This window comes from Triticum dicoccoides, chromosome 4A, assembly GCF_002162155.2.
Source record: "Triticum dicoccoides isolate Atlit2015 ecotype Zavitan chromosome 4A, WEW_v2.0, whole genome shotgun sequence".
Classification (NCBI taxonomy): Eukaryota; Viridiplantae; Streptophyta; class Magnoliopsida; order Poales; family Poaceae; genus Triticum; species Triticum dicoccoides.
In genome coordinates, this window is record NC_041386.1 from 488,969,635 (window position 1) to 488,980,324 (window position 10,690).

The window sequence follows — 10,690 nt, forward strand, 5'->3', positions numbered from 1 at the left end:
TTATTAAAACTGAGGCACTGACATGCGGGCCCTGCTAATAATTTAAAATGCTAAATTAAATCAAAATTACCTAAGACAATGACACCTGGGGCCCACATCACTGTTTACTTTGACCAGTCATCTGTTGACTGCTTGGTCAACAGTTGACCTAGCCCCCCTTGTCATACTCTGTGTAGTATTACAGTGGGTACACTTAGCATTTAATAATAAATGAATTTCGATTTAAAATAAATCATGAAATCTAGAGAATGTTTAAATCTTTGAAAATTCATAAAATAATCTATAAGTTAGATGAAAAAACTTTGTACATGAAAGTTGCTCAGAACGACGAGACGAATCCGAATACGCAGCCCGTTCGTCTGTCACACATCCCTAGCATAGCGAACACGCAACTTTCCCCTCCATTTCATCTGTCCAAAAACGCGAAACACCGAGAATACTTTCCCGGATGTTTCTCCCCTTCGCCGGTAGCACCTAGTACTGCGTTAGGTCATCCCTAGCACCGTGTATTGCCATGTTATGCTTTGTGATGCTATGATTGCTCTGCTATTTATTGTGTTCCCCTCCGTTACTTTTTTCTGGTAGGCCTCGAGACCACGGTTGAACCAGTGATCGACTACTTCACCTTCGAGGGTTCGTTTCTATCTGCAGAGCAACCAGGCAAGCCCCCCCCCTTGATCACCAGATATCGCCTACTCTTCTCTCTACTGTTTGCATTAGAGTAGTGTAGCATGTTACTGCTTTCCGTTAATCCTATCCTGATGCATAGCCTGTCATTGTTGCTACAATTATTGATACCTTACCTGCAATCCTAAATGATTAGTATAGGATGCTAGTTTATCATGAGTGGCCCTACATTCTTGTCCGTCTGCCATGCTATACTATCAGGTCGTGATCACTCGAGAGGTGATCGCGGGTATATACTTATATGCATATTATATGTTACCTGTGGTGACTAAAGTCGAGTCGGTTTGTAAAGTACCCACGAGTGATTCACGGATTGGGTCCGAAAGGACGTTTATCCCAACGGCCCTCTGAGTGGATCTTTGTGGCGGAGCGATAGGGTAGGTTGAGACCACCTAGGAGAGAGGTGGGCTTGGCCCTCGTCGCCGTCCGTTGTTAATTCAATTAACACACTTAATGAGATCTTGGTATTTGATCTAAGTCTGACCATTGGCCTATACGCACTAACCAACTATGCGGGAACAGTTATGGGCACTCGACGTCATGGTATCAGCCGAAGCCTTCTTAACGTTAGCGACTGGGCGGTGCGTGCCGGGTTGGACTGGAATGCCTGCTCTTGTATAAGGGAGGCTAGGTCTGCTCGCCAGACGCGTTCGCAACATGTAGGTGTGCAATGGGTGATGGGCCCAGACCCCTACGCCATAGGATTTAGACCGGTGTGCTGACCTCTCTATTGTGCCTAGGTAGGGCTGCGACGTGTTGATCTTCTGAGGCCGGACATGACCTAGGAAAGTGTGTCCGGCGAAAGGGGATCGAGCGTGTTGGGAAATGTGGTGCGCCCCTACAGGGAAGTTTATCTATTCGAATAGTCGTGTCCCTCGGTAAAAGGATGACCCAGAGTTGTACCTTGACCTTATGACAACTAGAACTGGATACTTAATAAAATACACCCTTCCAAGTGCCAAATACAACCCGGTGATTGCTATCTCACAGCGCGACAAGGGGAGAATCATCGGGTAGGATTATGCTATACGATGATACTTGGTGAACTTACCATCTACTCTCTTCTTCTGCTGCAAGATGGAGGTTGCCAGAAGCGTAGTCTTCGATAGGCCTAGATATCCCCCTCTTATTCTGGCATACTGCAGTTCAGTCCACATGCATTACCCCTTTCATTTGATACATTGCATATGTAGTGTAGCTCCTTGCTTGTGAGTACTTTGGATGAGTGCTCACGGTTGCTTTGCTCCCCCTTTTTCCCCTTTCTATACCCGATTGTTGCGACCAGACGATGGAGTCTAGGAGCCAGACGCCACCGTCGACGACGACTCCTACTACACTGGAGGTGCCTACTACTACGTGCAGGCCGTTGACGATGACCAGGAGTAGTTTAGGAGGATCCCAGGCAGGAGTCTTGCGCCTCTTTCAATATATGTATCCCAGTTTGTGCTAGCCTTCTTAAGGCAAACTTGTTTAACTTATGTCTGTACTCAGATATTGTTGCTTCCGCTGACTTTTGTGTATTCGAGCTTATGTATTCGAGCCCTCGAGTCCCTAGCTTGTAATATGATGCTTGTATGACTTATTTTAATTTGTGTCTAGAGTTGTGTTGTGATATCTTCCCATGAGTCCTTGATCTTGATCGTACACATTTGCGTGTATGATTAGTGTATGGTCAAATCGAGGGCGTCACATTCCCCCTCCGGTAGAGTGCCGGAAAAGGGCTCCGGATGAGATTGCTTCGGAACAAAGGCTTGCAGCGGCGATAAAATTATTTCGGGTCTCGTTCTGAGGGTTTTGTAATATTACGAAATTTATAGGCTTGGAAGTAGGTCAAATGGAGCCTCGAGGGTCCCACAAGCCTGGGTGGCGAGACTTAGGGGGCACCCCTAGGCTTTTGGGGCCCTTAGTCCTTTTCTGGTTGCCTCTCGAAGCTTGCCATGTTTCTTATTTTCCACAAAAAATTCCTCGTAAGTTTTCATTGTGTTTGGTCTTTCGTAGATATGGATTTTCTGTTAAACCAAAAGCATGCAAAAAAATAGGAACTAGCACTCGCACTAGATTTATATGTTAGTCCATTAAAATAATACAAAAGTGCACCAAAACCATATGTAATTGATGTAAATATAGCATGAATACTTCATAAATTATAAATATGTTGGAGACGTATCAACATCCCCAAGCTTAATTCCTGCTCGTCCTCAAGTAGGTAAATGATAAAGGAAATAATTTATGAAGTATAAATGCTAAAATAGAACAAACCTTTGGTCACATAGGCAATGATAATTCTGATAACAAGTAACACCATTCCATTAATTTGAACTAAGGATGGTAATTTTACCCATGTGTACGGGTACCCGCATGGGTAGCGTATGGGCACAATTTTATACACACGGGTACAACCCATACCTTGCACGTTAAGTCATGGGTAGGGCACGTGTATAGCCTTTTACCCATAGATATACTCATACCCTACCAATTTATACTGACATGTGAACCTTATCCATGATTCACAAGTGTACCTATGTTAAAATTGTGTCGTGAGCTTGTGAACATACGTTAACGTTGTCACCAATTGTAAATTTGAATTGAGATAATTGTCATCCACTCATCTATCTATTATTGAGTTAAGATCAGTGTTCTTTTGTCAAATGTGCTATAGATGAATGTAAAATTGCTAATAATGTGTGTACTTTCGATCTAGCCATATGGGTACCCGTCAGGTATGGGTGAAGTTTCATACCCATGGGTATAGGTATGGGTAGAATTTTATACCCATTAACTTCACATGTATGGGTATGGTATTGCTCTACTCACCCCATACCTTACCCATTATCGTCCTTAATTTCAACATATCATAAAGTGGTAATTAAGTATCTCGCAATCTTTCAAGACTATATTGCAAATATTAAGCAATCAATGAATTAAGAATGATGACTAGGTACCCCAATTTGAAAATAATCATCATACTTTTACAATGCTCAAGAAATTTCTATTAGAAGAATGCATGTAAAGCTAAGAGTGATCCGCATGCTCAATACATGGTGCGAAAAGAGATAGGAAGATGGAATTGACTCAACATGAAAATTAAATAGATAGGCCATTCACAGAGGAAACCAGGGATTAACATATGCCAGAGTTCATTGGTTTAAAACAAAGATGGATTTATTTTGAGATGTGTAATTTTCATGTCAACGGTTTAACGACAAAGGTTTCCAATATCTTCCATGCTAAACACATTAATGGTGGTTCCCATGCTTTTACACCTCTCTCCACCATAGTAACACAAACCATGGCTAGCCGAATCCATGGGTGCCTGCCAACTTTCAACTTTTCTAGGGGAGTGCCCTTTTCAATTATTATATTGTTATTATTATTTGGGACCGGGCATCCCTATTACTGGCCTTCCTCATTAATTTGATAAGAGAATAAGCTCTTGTCGAGAGTAAAACATATTTAGCATGGAAGATATTGACTACCCCTATTGCTCCATGAGCTATACGGGCACACAAAACAGAGGTTTATTTGAAGGTTTAGAGGTGACATATGCAAATTTACTTGGAATGGTAGTGAAATACCATCTATAGGTAGGTACGGTAGACACTTTGTGGCATAAACTTGTTTCAAGGATTGGATGCACAAGCAGTATTTCCACTTAGTATAGGAAAAGGCTAGCAAAAGACTAGGGCAACCACTTTACCACAAAAACACAATCATGCATTCTCTAATAGTAACATTATTGAGAAAATATAATCATGATGATAACCTACAAACTGGAATACCACCAAGGCTGAATTTGGAATTTATCAAACATGTGTCAACATGTGCCAAGCCAATCATCTGTCCTTCCCTGGGAGATGCTTACCACCACAACATGATAGGTTCAACTTAATAAAAACAAATGCTCATTGTCATTAAAATATAACTTCCTTACTTGATTAAAAAATATGCACTATCATAGTCTCACTTCTACTTTAATAGATTAAGAAGAGGATGCATTTTTACTTCTCAATGAATATATAATAAATGAAGCACATGACATTCAATTCATTCAAAAAATTACTCTTAAGGATATAAGTGAAGTACGAGAGTAAAGAACAAACTACTCCAAAAGATATAAGTGAAGAACAAAGAGTACTTAAGTAAATAGGTAGCTATGGATAAAATCTCTCCAAAACAATTTCAGATCTTAGGATTCAAACAGAAATCAAAACAAAAATACGCCCCAAGCAAAACACATATTATGTGAAGAATTAAAATATAGCTTCAAGTGAGGTATACTAATAGTGTTGAAGAGGGAAGAGGGGATGCCTTGGGCATCCTCAAGCTTAGGGTCTTTCCACTCCTTATTCTCCTCTTATCTGCACCCAAAACTTGAAAACTCCATTCACACAAAACTTAACAGAACTCATGAGATAGGTAAGTATAATAAAAAAATAAATCATTCACTCATGTACTATCAAGACAAGATGCATAATTATTTCGAAATGATATCTACTGTATCATATCATTTCCACAATTTATATCCCTCGGTATGAGCCATGGCAACTTTAAAACAAGTGGACAAAGAACACAAAACAGAATCTGTCAAACACAGAAGAGTGCGTAAAGATCTAATTAAATATCGGTACTCCTATAACTCCTAAAATTTTGAAAAATTACCACTTGACACAGAACTCATACATTCTTACCATGTAAAAATTTCAAGATTTTATCATGTTCTGACTATTCAGAAATATTCAGGACATAACAGAAAACTTTCTTCTTTCGAACAACAACTCATAAACTTGCAAACTAAGCATGGTAATGGCTACACTTGACACTTTATTGAAATAAATGAAGGAAATATGCCCTAGAGGAAATAATAAAGTTTTTATTTATATTTTCTTATATCATTATAAATGTTTATTATTCATGATATAATTGTATTAACCGGAAACTTAGTACATGTGTGAATACATAGACAAACAGAGTGTCACTAGTATGCCTCTACTTGACTAGATCGTTAATCAAATATGGTTAAGTTTCATATCCATGGACAAAGAGTTGTCATTTGATGAACGGGATCACATCATTAGAGAATGATGTGATTGACTTGACCCATCTGTTAGCTTAGCACTTTGATCGTTAGTTTACTGCTATTGCTTTCTCCATAACTTATACATGTTCCTATTACTATGAGATTATGCAACTCCCGAATACCGGAGAACACTTAGTGTGCTATCAAACGTCATAATGTAACTGTGTGACTATAACGATGCTCTACATGTGTCTCTGATGGTGTTTTTTGAGTTGGCATAGATCGAGATTAGGATTTGTCACTCCGATTGGGTGACTATAAAGATGCTCTACAGGTGTCTCCATAACTTTAGTTGAATCGGATTCAATGAATAGGGTTCTTTCTGAAGATCAAAAAGCAATCACTATATCGCGTTGTGGTTTTTGATGCATAGGTAAGAACGGTTCTTGCTCAGCCCGTAGCAGCCACGTAAAACTTGCAACAACAAAGTAGAGGACGTCTAACTTGTTTTTGCAGGGCATGTTGTGATGTGATATGGTCAAGACATGATGCTAAATTTTACTGTATGAGATGATCATGTTTTGTAACAGAGTTATCGGCAACTGGCAGGAGCCATATGGTTGTCGCTTTATTGTATGAAATGCAATCGCCATGTAATTGATTTACTTTATCACTAAGCGGTAGCGATAGTTGTAGAAGCAATAGTTGGCGAGACGACAACGATGCTTCGATGGAGATCAAGGTGTCAAGCCGGTGACGATGCTGATCATAACGGTGCTTTGGAGATGGAGATAAAAAGCACAAGATGATGATGGCCATATCATATCACTTATATTGATTGCATGTGATGTTTATCCTTTATGCATCTTATTTTGCTTAGTTCGGCGGTAACATTATAAGATGATCTCTCACTAAATTTCAAGGTATAAGTGTTCTCCCTGAGTATGCACCGTTGCTACAGTTCGTCGTGTCGAGACACCATGTGATGATCAGGTGTGATAAGCTCTACGTTCGCATACAACGGGTGCAAGCCAGATTTGCACACGCAGAATACTCGGGTTAAACTTGACGAGCCTAGCATATGCAGATATGGCCTTAGAACACTGAGACCGAAAGGTCAAGCGTGAATCATATAGTAGATATGATCAACATAGTGATGTTCACCATTGAAAACTACACCATCTCACGTGATGATCGGACATGGTTTAGTTGATAGGGATCACGTGATCACCTTGATGATTAGAGGGATGTCTATCTAAGTGGGAGTTCTTAAGTAATATGATTAATTGAACTTCAATTTATCATGAACTTAGTACCTGATAGTATTTTGCATGTCTATGTTGTTGTAGACAGATGGCTCGTGTTGTTGTTCCGTTGAATTTTAATGCGTTCCTAGAGAAAGCTAAGTTGAAAGATGATGGTAGAAATTACACAGACTGGGTCCGTAACTTGAGGATTATCCTCATTGCTTCACAGAAGAATTACGTCCTGGAAGCACCGCTAGGTGACAAACCCGCTGCAGGAGCAACGCCAGATGTTATGAACACCTGGCAGAGCAAAGCTGATGACTACTCGATAGTTCAGTGTGCCATGCTTTACAGCTTAGAACCAGGACTTCAATGATGTTTTGAAAGTCATGGAGCATATGAGATGTTCGAGGAGTTGAAGTTAATATTTCAAGCAAATGCCTAGATTGAGAGATATGAAGTCTCTAATAAGTTCTACAGCTGCGAAATGGAGGAGAATTGTTCTGTGAGTGAACATATACTCAGAATGTCTGGGTACCACAACCACTTGACTCATCTGAGACTTAATCTTCCTGATGATAGTGTCATTGACAGAGTTCTTCAATCACTACCACCAAGCTACAAGAGCTTCATGATGAACTATAATATGCAAGGGATGGATAAGACAATTCCCGAGCTCTTCGCAATGCTAAAGGCTACGGAGGTAGAAATCAAGAAGGAGCATCAAGTGTTGATGGTCAACAAGACCACCAGTTTCAAGAAAAAAAAGGGTAAAGGGAAGAAGGGGAACTTCAAGAAGAATGGCAAGCAAGTTGCTTCTCAAGTGAAAGAAGCCCAAGTCTGGACCTAAGCCTGAGACTGAGTGCTTCTACTACAAAGGGACTGGTCACTGGAAGCGGAACTGCCCCAAGTATTTGGCGGAGAAGAAGGATGTCAAAGTGAAAGGTATATTTGATATACATGTTATTGACGTGTACCTTACTAATGCTCGTAATAGCGCCTGGGTATTTGATACCGGTTCTGTTGCTAATATTTGCAACTCGAAACAGGGGCTACGGATTAAGCAAAGATTGGCTAAGGATGAGGTGACGATGCGCGTGGGAAATGGTTCCAAAGTCGATGTGATCGCCGTCGGCACGCTACCTCTACATCTACCTTCGGGATTAGTTTTAGACCTAAATAATTGTTATTTGGTGCTAGCGTTGAGCATGAACATTATATCTAGATATTGTTTGATGCGAGACGGTTATTCATTTAAATCAGAGAATAATGGTTGTTCTATTTATATGAATAATATCTTTTATGGTCATGCACCCTTGATGAGTGGTCTGTTTTTACTAAATCTTGATAGTAGTGATACACATGTTCATAGTATTGAAGCCAAAAGATATAAGTTTAATAATGATAGTGCAACTTATTTGTGGCACTGCCGTTTAGGTCATATTGGTGTAAAGCGCATGAAGAAACTCCATACTGATGGACTTTTGGAATCACTTGATGCTTGTGAACCTTGCCTTATGGGAAAGATGACTAAGACTCCGTTCTCTGGAACAATGGAGCGAGCAACAGACTTGTTGGAAATAATACATACTGATGTATGCGGTCCGATGAGTGTTGATGCTCGTGGCAGGTACCATTATTTTCTTACCTTCATAGATTATTTGAGCATATATGGGTATATCTACTTGATGAAACATAAGTCTGAAACATTTGAAAAGTTCAAAGAATTTCAGAGTGAAGTGGAAAATCATCGTAACAAGAAAATTAAGTTTCTACAATCTGATCGTGGAGGTGAATATTTGAGTTATGAGTTTGGTCTTCATTTGAAACAATGCGGAATAGTTTCGCAACTCATGCCACCTGAAACACCACAGCGTAATGGTGTGTCCGAACATCGTAACCTCACTTTATTAGATATGGTGCGATCTATGATGTCTCTTACCGATTTACCGCTATCATTTTGGGGTTATGCTTTAGAGACGGCTGCGTTCATGTTGAATAGGGCACCATCAAAATCCGTTGAGACGACGCCTTATGAACTGTGGTTTGGCAAGAAACCCAAGTTGTCATTTCTTAAAGTCTGGGGCTACGATGCTTATGTGAAAAAAACTTCAACCTGATAAGCTCGAACCCAAATAGGAGAAATGCGTCTTCATAGGATACCCAAAGGAGACTGTTGGGTACACCTTCTATCACAGATCCGAAGGCAAGACATTCGTTGCTAAGAATGGATCCTTTCTAGATAAGGAGTTTCTCTCGAAAGAAGTGAGTGGGAGGAAAGTAGAACTTGACGAGGCAATTGTACCTACTCCCTTATTGGAAAGTAGTTCATCACAGAAATCAGTTCCAGTGATTCCTACACCAATAAGTGAGGAAGATAATTATGATGATCATGAAACTTCTGATCAAGTTACTACCGAACCTCGTAGGTCAACCAGAGTAAGATCCGCACCAGAGTGGTACGGTAATCCTATTCTGGAGGTCATGTTAATTGACCATGACGAACCTACGAACTATGAGGAAGCGATGAAGAGCCCAGATTCCGTAAAATGGCTTGAGGCCATGAAATCTGAGATGGGATCCATGTATGAGAACAAAGTGTGGACTTTGGTTGATTTGCCCAATGATCGGTAGGCCATAGAGAATAAATGGATCTTCAAGAAGAAGACTGTTGTTGACGGTAATGTTACTATCTACAAAGCTCGACTTGTTGCAAAAGGTATTCGACAAGTTCAAGGAGTTGACTACGATGAGACCTTCTCACCCGTAGCGATGCTTAAGTCCGTCCGAATCATGTTAGCAATTGTCACATTTTATGATTATGAAATTTGGCAAATGGATGTCAAAACTGCATTCCTTAATGGATATCTTAAAGAAGAGTTGTATATGATGCAACCAGAAGGTTTTGTCGATCCAAAATGTGCTAACAAAGTGTGCAAGCTCCAACGATCCATTTATGGACTGATGCAAGCCTCTCGGAGTTGGAATATACGGTTTGATAGTGTGACCAAAGCATATGGTTTTATACAGACTTTTGGAGAAGCCTGTATTTACAAGAAAGTGAGTGGGAGCTCTGTAGCATTTCTGATATTATATGTGAATGGCATATTGATGATCAGAAATGATACTGAATTTTTGAATAGCATAAAAGGATACTTGAATAATAATTTTTCAATGAAATACCTCGGTGAAGCTGCTTATATATTGGGCATCAAGATCTATAGAGATAGAACAAGACGCTCAATTGGACTTTCACAAAGCACATACCTTGATAAAGTTTTGAAGAAGTTCAAAATGGATCAAGCAAAGAAAGGGTTCTTGCATGTGTTACATGGTGTGAAGTTGAGTCAGACTCAATGCCCGACCACTGCAAAAGATAGAGAGAAAATAAAAGTCATTCCCTATGCTTCAGCCATAGGTTCTATCATGTATGCAATGATGTGTACCAGACCTGATGTGTGCCTTGCTATTAGTTTAGCAGGGAGGTACAAAAGTAATCCACGAGTGGATCACTGGACAGCGGTCAAGAACATCCTGAAATACCTGAAAAGGACTAAGGATATGTTTCTCGTATATGGGGGTCACAAAGAGCTCGTCGTAAACGGTTACGTTGGTGCAAGCTTTGACACTGATCCAGATGACTCTAAGTCACAAACCGGATACGTATTTTTATTGAATGGTGGAGCTGTCAGTTGGTGCAGTTCCAAGGAGAGCGTCGTGGCGGGATCTACGTGTGAAG